This window comes from Phyllobates terribilis, unplaced genomic scaffold (genome assembly GCF_046119375.1).
Source record: "Phyllobates terribilis strain yellow unplaced genomic scaffold, ASM4611937v1 Scaffold_13__5_contigs__length_258822181, whole genome shotgun sequence".
Lineage (NCBI taxonomy): Eukaryota > Metazoa > Chordata > Amphibia > Anura > Dendrobatidae > Phyllobates > Phyllobates terribilis.
Window position 1 is genome coordinate 183,212,321 of NW_027362773.1, and position 10,000 is coordinate 183,222,320.

The 10,000-nt window shown below is 37.9% G+C and overlaps 10 non-coding genes across 10 annotated transcripts; all 10 read right to left on the reverse strand.

Moving 5' to 3' along the window:
* Positions 1-518: 518 nt before the first annotated feature.
* Positions 519-600, reverse strand: TRNAS-AGA (transfer RNA serine (anticodon AGA)). Its single transcript has one exon. It is a non-coding gene; the product is annotated as a tRNA-Ser (tRNA).
* Positions 601-1,503: 903 nt separating this feature from the next.
* On the reverse strand, positions 1,504-1,575 carry TRNAQ-CUG (transfer RNA glutamine (anticodon CUG)). Its single transcript has one exon. It is a non-coding gene; the product is annotated as a tRNA-Gln (tRNA).
* Positions 1,576-2,302: 727 nt separating this feature from the next.
* TRNAS-AGA (transfer RNA serine (anticodon AGA)) lies at positions 2,303-2,384 on the reverse strand. The gene has a single exon. It is a non-coding gene; the product is annotated as a tRNA-Ser (tRNA).
* A 903-nt stretch (positions 2,385-3,287) lies between these two features.
* Positions 3,288-3,359, reverse strand: TRNAQ-CUG (transfer RNA glutamine (anticodon CUG)). The gene has a single exon. It is a non-coding gene; the product is annotated as a tRNA-Gln (tRNA).
* Positions 3,360-4,087: 728 nt separating this feature from the next.
* On the reverse strand, positions 4,088-4,169 carry TRNAS-AGA (transfer RNA serine (anticodon AGA)). The gene has a single exon. It is a non-coding gene; the product is annotated as a tRNA-Ser (tRNA).
* A 903-nt stretch (positions 4,170-5,072) lies between these two features.
* On the reverse strand, positions 5,073-5,144 carry TRNAQ-CUG (transfer RNA glutamine (anticodon CUG)). The gene has a single exon. It is a non-coding gene; the product is annotated as a tRNA-Gln (tRNA).
* Positions 5,145-5,871: 727 nt separating this feature from the next.
* On the reverse strand, positions 5,872-5,953 carry TRNAS-AGA (transfer RNA serine (anticodon AGA)). The gene has a single exon. It is a non-coding gene; the product is annotated as a tRNA-Ser (tRNA).
* A 1,698-nt stretch (positions 5,954-7,651) lies between these two features.
* On the reverse strand, positions 7,652-7,733 carry TRNAS-AGA (transfer RNA serine (anticodon AGA)). The gene has a single exon. It is a non-coding gene; the product is annotated as a tRNA-Ser (tRNA).
* Positions 7,734-8,636: 903 nt separating this feature from the next.
* Positions 8,637-8,708, reverse strand: TRNAQ-CUG (transfer RNA glutamine (anticodon CUG)). The gene has a single exon. It is a non-coding gene; the product is annotated as a tRNA-Gln (tRNA).
* Positions 8,709-9,435: 727 nt separating this feature from the next.
* TRNAS-AGA (transfer RNA serine (anticodon AGA)) lies at positions 9,436-9,517 on the reverse strand. The gene has a single exon. It is a non-coding gene; the product is annotated as a tRNA-Ser (tRNA).
* Positions 9,518-10,000: the final 483 nt, after the last annotated feature.

A 10,000-nucleotide genomic window follows, 5' to 3' on the forward strand; every position in this document is an offset into this window, starting at 1 on the left:
CTTTTTATTCCACAAGTGTGCTTAAAGTTCCATGATATCACAACAAAGACAGTTTTAAAATGTTGATGAAATCTGGCTAATAATTAGCGTGCTGGATCTATCAGCTGGAAAAAGGGTGAGAAAAAAAGAAATTGCAAAACTTCTGCTCATCCAGAAGTCACTAAAGATTTTTCATGGTGTGCTAAAAGGTTCCATCGGAAAGATAATTCAAGTAGAGTTGGTGCAAATCAAAGTTCGTATCCCAGTCCATCAGCCACGGCAGTGGTCTGTGTTCGCTGGAAAAAAGGAGGATTTGCACCACATACCTGATGGCACCCTCTGAGCTTTGTTTGATTGGTGGTGTGATGCACAAGTGACATCTCACCTGGCTGATTAATGAAAGGAAGATCTACAGATGCTGATAAGCTGGTTCTACAAATACAATCCATAGATTACAGACCATTTCTGTGGGGGATAGACTTGGGAATGTGGAAATTGATCTACTCAGATAATTCGTCAAAATGTTACATGAAGTTAAACGTAGTTGGCAGGATTTGAACCTATGCGGGAAGACCCCAATGGATTTCTAGTCCATCGCCTTAACCACTCGGCCACAGCTACTCAGACACTGTTTCATTCTTATGAGTTTCACACCTTTTCTTATAGCACCGTGATCAATATCAGTGATTATCCTTCTGGAAGACATTTCAGAAAATGGAAGATTTCAATTGGAAACAAAATTCCAGGCCTCACTGAAATGTAAAAATCTGATTTAAAGGTATCATCAATTGGAACCTTTTACAGTTCAAGGTTTATTAAAATTCATAAGGCGGATTTAGAGTGACTTTGTTCCAAACACCTCCTGAAAAAGGCTTTGAAAATGCTCAATAGTTTGAACAGATTCATTTCCATGTAAAAAGACTTGCTGTTCATATGATCAGGTATTGAGCGTCTTTTAACCTCATTAAGTTTCCCAAAACGCCAAGCGGTTAACAGAAGTGAGCATATCATTTTTCAGGTATATTTTGCTTGCTTTATACTTGCTATACAAGTCAATGAGTAGGTTAGAAAGACCCCTGGAAGGTTCCTGAGTGACGTTCACAGCATTTTGCGAGCAAAAAAGAAACTTAAACAAACTCATTTGATGCCCAAAACAATACTTAGAAAAACATCACCAAACTATGTTTACAAAAATGCTGGAAAACACTAAAAAGGGTGATTCAGGAAAAGAATCGCTGTCGTTTCCTGAGGCCGTTTCGGCTTGAAATCCTGGTCAGTTTCAACCACCTGGAAAAAGTGTCATGCGAACATTGGCACAAGTCATAGAGTACGATTGCTTGGTGTGACATAGATGATATGAGTTTTGCTTCATGAAGTCAAGTTTAACTTTTGAGTTAAACTTTCTTGATAGATAGATCTTTTTGCCATGTGGATTTTAACTTTCCCTTTTTATGTTAAACCATGTGCATTGGCAAATTGAGTGTGAGCAGAAAAGATAAAACCGCTATTCACAAAGAATTTCTCAGGTTCCACTGAGATTTGAACTCAGATCACTGGATTCAGAGTCCAGAGTGCTAACCAATACACCATAGAACCACATGACCAACGAAGCTGGCTGGATTTTCTTTTGAAAACAGTAAAAGAGCATGTGTAAATATTGGAAATGTGAGAAATTCACTCTTAATCCAGTGATCTGAGTTCTAATCTCAGTGGAACCTGGGAATTCATGCATTATGATGAAAACTGGTTCTAAAGCTGTTCCGCAAATGTATATCTAACACACATTGGTAAATTAATATCTCCTCCCTTTTTATTCCACAAGTGTGCTTAAAGTTCCATGATATCACAACAAAGACAGTTTTAAAATGTTGATGAAATCTGGCTAATAATTAGCGTGCTGGATCTATCAGCTGGAAAAAGGGTGAGAAGAAAAGAAATTGCAAAACTTCTGCTCATCCAGAAGTCACTAAAGATTTTTCATGGTGTGCTAAAAGGTTCCATCGGAAAGATAATTCAAGTAGAGTTGGTGCAAATCAAAGTTCATATCCCAGTCCATCAGCCATGGCAGTAGTCTGTGTTCGCTGGAAAAAGGAGGATTTGCACCACATACCTGATGGCACCCTCTGAGCTTTGTTTGATTGGTGGTGTGATGCACAAGTGACATCTCACCCGGCTGATTAATCAAAAGAAGATCTACAGATGCTGTTAAGCAGGTTCTACAAATACAATCCATAGATTACAGACTATTTCTGTGGGGGATAGACTTGGGAATGTGTAAATTGATCTACTCAGATAATTCGTCAAAATGTTACATGAAGTTAAACGTAGTAGGCAGGATTTGAACCTACGCGGGAAGACCCCAATGGATTTCTAGTCCATCGCCTTAACCACTCGGCCACAACTACTCAGACACTGTTTCATTCTTATGAGTTTCACACCTTTTCTTATAGCACCATGATCAATATCAGTGATTATCCTTCTGGAAGACATTTCAGAAAATGGAAGATTTCAATTGGAAACAAAATTCCAGGCCTCACTGAAATGTAAAAATCTGATTTAAAGGTATCATCAATTGGAACCTTTCACAGTTCAAGGTTTATTAAAATTCATAAGGCGGATTTAGAGTGACTTTGTTCCAAACACCTCCTGAAAAAGGATTCGAAAATGCTCAATAGTTTGAACAGATTCATTTCCATGCCAATAGACTTGCGGTTCATATGATCAGGTATTGAGCGTCTTTTAACCTCATTAAGTTTCCCAAAACGCCAAGCTGTTAACAGAAGTGAGCATATTATGTTTCAGGTATATTTTGCTTGTTTTATACTTGCTATACAAGTCAATGAGTAGGTTAGAAAGACCCCTGGAAGGTTCCTGAGTGACGTTCACAGCATTTTGTGAGCAAAAAAGAAACTTAAGCAAACTCATTTGATGCCCAAAACAATACTTAGAAAAACATCACCAAACTATGTTTACAAAAATGCTGGAAAACACTAAAAAGGGTGATTCAGGAAAAGAATCGCTGTCGTTTCTTGAGGCCGTTTCGGCTTGAAATACTGGTCAGTTTCAACCACCTGGAAAAAGTGTCATGCGAATACTGGCACAAGTCATAGAGTACGATTTCTTGGTGTGACATAGATGATATGAGTTTTGCTTCATGAAGCCAAATTTAACTTTTGAGTTAAACTTTATTCATAGATAGATCATTTTGCCATGTGGATTTTAACTTTCTCTTTTTATGTTAAACCATGTGCATTGGCAAATTGAGTGTGAGCAGAAAAGATAAAACTGCTATGCACAAAGAATTTCTCAGGTTCCACTGAGATTTGAACTCAGAACATTGGATTCAGAGTCCAAAGTGCTAACCATTACACCATGGAACCACATGACCAATTAAGCTGGCTGGATTTTCTTTTGAAAACAGTAAAAGAGCATGTGTAAACAGTGGAAATGTGAGAAATTCACTCTTAATCCAGTGATCTGAGTTCTAATCTCAGTGGAACCTGGGAATTCATGCATTATGATGAAAACTGGTTCTAAAGCTGTTCCGCAAATGTATATCTAACACACATTGCTAAATTAATATCTCCTCCCTTTTTATTCCACAAGTGTGCTTAAGGTTCCATGATATCACAACAAGGACAGTTTTAAAATGTTGATGAAATCTGGCTAATAATTAGCGTGCTGGATCTATCAGCTGGAAAAAGGGTGAGAAAAAAAGAAATTGCAAAACTTCTGCTCATCCAGAAGTCACTAAAGATTTTTCATGGTGTGCTAAAAGGTTCCATCGGAAAGATAATTCAAGTAGAGTTGGTGCAAATCAAAGTTCGTATCCCAGTCCATCAGCCACGGCAGTGGTCTGTGTTCGCTGGAAAAAAGGAGGATTTGCACCACATACCTGATGGCACCCTCTGAGCTTTGTTTGATTGGTGGTGTGATGCACAAGTGACATCTCACCCGGCTGACTAATCAAAGGAAGATCTACAGATGCTGATAAGCTGGTTCTACAAATACAATCCATAGATTACAGACCATTTCTGTGGGGGATAGACTTGGGAATGTGAAAATTGATCTACTCAGATAATTAGTCAAAATGTTACATGAAGTTAAACGTAGTTGGCAGGATTTGAACCTACGCGGGAAGACCCCAATGGATTTCTAGTCCATCGCCTTAACCACTCGGCCACAACTACTCAGACGCTGTTTCATTCTTATGAGTTTCACACCTTTTCTTATAGCACCATGATCAATATCAGTGATTATCCTTCTGGAAGACATTTCAGAAAATGGAAGATTTCAATTAGAAACAAAATTCCAGGCCTCACTGAAATGTAAAAATCTGATTTAAAGGTATCATCAATTGGAACCTTTTACAGTTCAAGGTTTATTAAAATTCATAAGGCGGATTTAGAGTGACTTTGTTCCAAACACCTCCTGAAAAAGGCTTTGAAAATGCTCAATAGTTTGAACAGATTCATTTCCATGCAAAAAGACTTGCTGTTTATATGATCAGGTATTGAGCGTCTTTTAACCTCATTAAGTTTCCCAAAACGCCAAGCGGTTAACAGAAGTGAGCATATCATTTTTCAGGTATATTTTGCTTGCTTTATACTTGCTATACAAGTCAATGAGTAGGTTAGAAAGACCCCTGGAAGGTTCCTGAGTGACGTTCACAGCATTTTGCAAGCAAAAAAGAAACTTAAACAAACTCATTTGATGCCCAAAACAATACTTAGAAAAACATCACCAAACTATGTTTACAAAAATGCTGGAAAACACTAAAAAGTGTGATTCAGGAAAAGAATTGCTGTCATTTCTTGAGGCCGTTTCGGCTTGAAATCCTGGTCAGTTTCAACCACCTGGAAAAAGTGTCATGCGAACATTGGCACAAGTCATAAAGTACAATTGCTTGGTGTGACATAGATGATATGAGTTTTGCTTCATGAAGTCAAGTTTAACCTTTGAGTTAAACTTTATTGATAGATAGATCTTTTTGCCATGTGGATTTTAACTTTCCCTTTTTATGTTAAACCATGTGCATTGGCAAATTGAGTGTGAGCAGAAAAGATAAAACCGCTATGCACAAAGAATTTCTCAGGTTCCACTGAGATTTGAACTCAGATCACTGGATTCAGAGTCCAGAGTGCTAACCAATACACCATAGAACCACATGACCAACGAAGCTGGCTGGATTTTCTTTTGAAAACAGTAAAAGAGCATGTGTAAATATTGGAAATGTGAAAAATTCACTCTTAATCCAGTGATCTGAGTTCTAATCTCAGTGGAACCTGGGAATTCATGCATTATGATGAAAACTGGTTCTAAAGCTGTTCCGCAAATGTATATCTAACACACATTGGTAAATTAATATCTCCTCACTTTTTATTCCACAAGTGTGCTTAAAGTTCCATGATATCACAACAAAGACAGTTTTAAAATGTTGATGAAATCTGGCTAATAATTAGCGTGCTGGATCTATCAGCTGGAAAAAGGGTGAGAAGAAAAGAAATTGCAAAACTTCTGCTCATCCAGAAGTCACTAAAGATTTTTCATGGTGTGCTAAAAGGTTCCATCGGAAAGATAATTCAAGTAGAGTTGGTGCAAATCAAAGTTCATATCCCAGTCCATCAGCCATGGCAGTAGTCTGTGTTCGCTGGAAAAAGGAGGATTTGCACCACATACCTGATGGCACCCTCTGAGCTTTGTTTGATTGGTGGTGTGATGCACAAGTGACATCTCACCCGGCTGATTAATCAAAAGAAGATCTACAGATGCTGTTAAGCAGGTTCTACAAATACAATCCATAGATTACAGACTATTTCTGTGGGGGATAGACTTGGGAATGTGTAAATTGATCTACTCAGATAATTCGTCAAAATGTTACATGAAGTTAAACGTAGTTGGCAGGATTTGAACCTACGCGGGAAGACCCCAATGGATTTCTAGTCCATCGCCTTAACCACTCAGCCACAACTACTCAGACACTGTTTCATTCTTATGAGTTTCACACCTTTTCTTATAGCACCATGATCAATATCAGTGATTATCCTTCTGGAAGACATTTCAGAAAATGGAAGATTTCAAATGGAAACAAAATTCCAGGCCTCACTGAAATGTAAAAATCTGATTTAAAGGTATCATCAATTGGAACCTTTCACAGTTCAAGGTTTATTAAAATTCATAAGGCGGATTTAGAGTGACTTTGTTCCAAACACCTCCTGAAAAAGGATTCGAAAATGCTCAATAGTTTGAACAGATTCATTTCCATGCCAATAGACTTGCAGTTCATATGATCAGGTATTGAGCGTCTTTTAACCTCATTAAGTTTCCCAAAACGCCAAGCTGTTAACAGAAGTGAGCATATTATGTTTCAGGTATATTTTGCTTGTTTTATACTTGCTATACAAGTCAATGAGTAGGTTAGAAAGACCCCTGGAAGGTTCCTGAGTGACGTTCACAGCATTTTGTGAGCAAAAAAGAAACTTAAGCAAACTCATTTGATGCCCAAAACAATACTTAGAAAAACATCACCAAACTATGTTTACAAAAATGCTGGAAAACACTAAAAAGGGTGATTCAGGAAAAGAATCGCTGTCGTTTCTTGAGGCCGTTTCGGCTTGAAATACTGGTCAGTTTCAACCACCTGGAAAAAGTGTCATGCGAATACTGGCACAAGTCATAGAGTACGATTGCTTGGTGTGACATAGATGATATGAGTTTTGCTTCATGAAGCCAAGTTTAACTTTTGAGTTAAACTTTATTCATAGATAGATCTTTTTGCCATGTGGATTTTAACTTTCTCTTTTTATGTTAAACCATGTGCAAATTGAGTGTGAGCAGAAAAGATAAAACCGCTATGCACAAAGAATTTGTCAGGTTCCACTGAGATTTGAACTCAGATCACTGGATTCGAGAGTCCAGAGTGCTAGCCATTACACCATAGAACCACATGACCAATGAAGCTGGATGGATTTTCTTTTGAAAACAGTTAAAGAGCATGTGTAAATAGTGGAAATGTGAGAAATTCACTCTTAATCCAGTGATCTGAGTTCTAATCTCAATGGAACCTGGGAATTCATGCATTATGATGAAAACTGGTTCTAAGGCTGTTCCGCAAATGTATATCTAACACACATTGGTAAATTAATATCTCCTCCCTTTTTATTCCACAAGTGTGCTTAAAGTTCCATGATATCACAACAAAGACAGTTTTAAAATGTTGATGAAATCTGGCTAATAATTAGCGTGCTGGATCTATCAGCTGGAAAAAGGGTGAGAAAAAAAGAAATTGCAAAACTTCTGCTCATCCAGAAGTCACTAAAGATTTTTCATGGTGTGCTAAAAGGTTCCATCGGAAAGATAATTCAAGTAGAGTTGGTGCAAATCAAAGTTCGTATCCCAGTCCATCAGCCACGGCAGTGGTCTGTGTTCGCTGGAAAAAAGGAGGATTTGCACCACATACCTGATGGCACCCTCTGAGCTTTGTTTGATTGGTGGTGTGATGCACAAGTGACATCTCACCTGGCTGATTAATCAAAGGAAGATCTACAGATGCTGATAAGCTGGTTCTACAAATACAATCCATAGATTACAGACCATTTCTGTGGGGGATAGACTTGGGAATGTGGAAATTGATCTACTCAGATAATTCGTCAAAATGTTACATGAAGTTAAACGTAGTTGGCAGGATTTGAACCTATGCGGGAAGACCCCAATGGATTTCTAGTCCATCGCCTTAACCACTCGGCCACAGCTACTCAGACACTGTTTCATTCTTATGAGTTTCACACCTTTTCTTATAGCACCGTGATCAATATCAGTGATTATCCTTCTGGAAGACATTTCAGAAAATGGAAGATTTCAATTGGAAACAAAATTCCAGGCCTCACTGAAATGTAAAAATCTGATTTAAAGGTATCATCAATTGGAACCTTTTACAGTTCAAGGTTTATTAAAATTCATAAGGCGGATTTAGAGTGACTTTGTTCCAAACACCTCCTGAAAAAGGCTTTGAAAATGCTCAATAGTTTGAACAGATTCATTTCCATGCAAAAAGACTTGCTGTTCATATGATCAGGTATTGAGCGTCTTTTAACCTCATTAAGTTTCCCAAAACGCCAAGCGGTTAACAGAAGTGAGCATATCATTTTTCAGGTATATTTTGCTTGCTTTATACTTGCTATACAAGTCAATGAGTAGGTTAGAAAGACCCCTGGAAGGTTCCTGAGTGACGTTCACAGCATTTTGCGAGCAAAAAAGAAACTTAAACAAACTCATTTGATGCCCAAAACAATACTTAGAAAAACATCACCAAACTATGTTTACAAAAATGCTGGAAAACACTAAAAAGGGTGATTCAGGAAAAGAATCGCTGTCGTTTCCTGAGGCCGTTTCGGCTTGAAATCCTGGTCAGTTTCAACCACCTGGAAAAAGTGTCATGCGAACATTGGCACAAGTCATAGAGTACGATTGCTTGGTGTGACATAGATGATATGAGTTTTGCTTCATGAAGTCAAGTTTAACTTTTGAGTTAAACTTTCTTGATAGATAGATCTTTTTGCCATGTGGATTTTAACTTTCCCTTTTTATGTTAAACCATGTGCATTGGCAAATTGAGTGTGAGCAGAAAAGATAAAACCGCTATTCACAAAGAATTTCTCAGGTTCCACTGAGATTTGAACTCAGATCACTGGATTCAGAGTCCAGAGTGCTAACCAATACACCATAGAACCACATGACCAACGAAGCTGGCTGGATTTTCTTTTGAAAACAGTAAAAGAGCATGTGTAAATATTGGAAATGTGAGAAATTCACTCTTAATCCAGTGATCTGAGTTCTAATCTCAGTGGAACCTGGGAATTCATGCATTATGATGAAAACTGGTTCTAAAGCTGTTCCGCAAATGTATATCTAACACACATTGGTAAATTAATATCTCCTCCCTTTTTATTCCACAAGTGTGCTTAAAGTTCCATGATATCACAACAAAGACAGTTTTAAAATGTTGATGAAATCTGGCTAATAATTAGCGTGCTGGATCTATCAGCTGGAAAAAGGGTGAGAAGAAAAGAAATTGCAAAACTTCTGCTCATCCAGAAGTCACTAAAGATTTTTCATGGTGTGCTAAAAGGTTCCATCGGAAAGATAATTCAAGTAGAGTTGGTGCAAATCAAAGTTCATATCCCAGTCCATCAGCCATGGCAGTAGTCTGTGTTCGCTGGAAAAAGGAGGATTTGCACCACATACCTGATGGCACCCTCTGAGCTTTGTTTGATTGGTGGTGTGATGCACAAGTGACATCTCACCCGGCTGATTAATCAAAAGAAGATCTACAGATGCTGTTAAGCAGGTTCTACAAATACAATCCATAGATTACAGACTATTTCTGTGGGGGATAGACTTGGGAATGTGTAAATTGATCTACTCAGATAATTCGTCAAAATGTTACATGAAGTTAAACGTAGTAGGCAGGATTTGAACCTACGCGGGAAGACCCCAATGGATTTCTAGTCCATCGCCTTAACCACTCGGCCACAACTACTCAGACACTGTTTCATTCTTATGAGTTTCACACCTTTTCTTATAGCACCATGATCAATATCAGTGATTAACCTTCTGGAAGACATTTCAGAAAATGGAAGATTTCAATTGGAAACAAAATTCCAGGCCTCACTGAAATGTAAAAATCTGATTTAAAGGTATCATCAATTGGAACCTTTCACAGTTCAAGGTTTATTAAAATTCATAAGTCGGATTTAGAGTGACTTTGTTCCAAACACCTCCTGAAAAAGGATTCGAAAATGCTCAATAGTTTGAACAGATTCATTTCCATGCCAATAGACTTGCAGTTCATATGATCAGGTATTGAGCGTCTTTTAACCTCATTAAGTTTCCCAAAACGCCAAGCTGTTAACAAAAGTGAGCATATTATGTTTCAGGTATATTTTGCTTGTTTTATACTTGCTATACAAGTCAATGAGTAGGTTAGAAAGACCCCTGGAAGGTTCCTGAGTGACGTTCACAG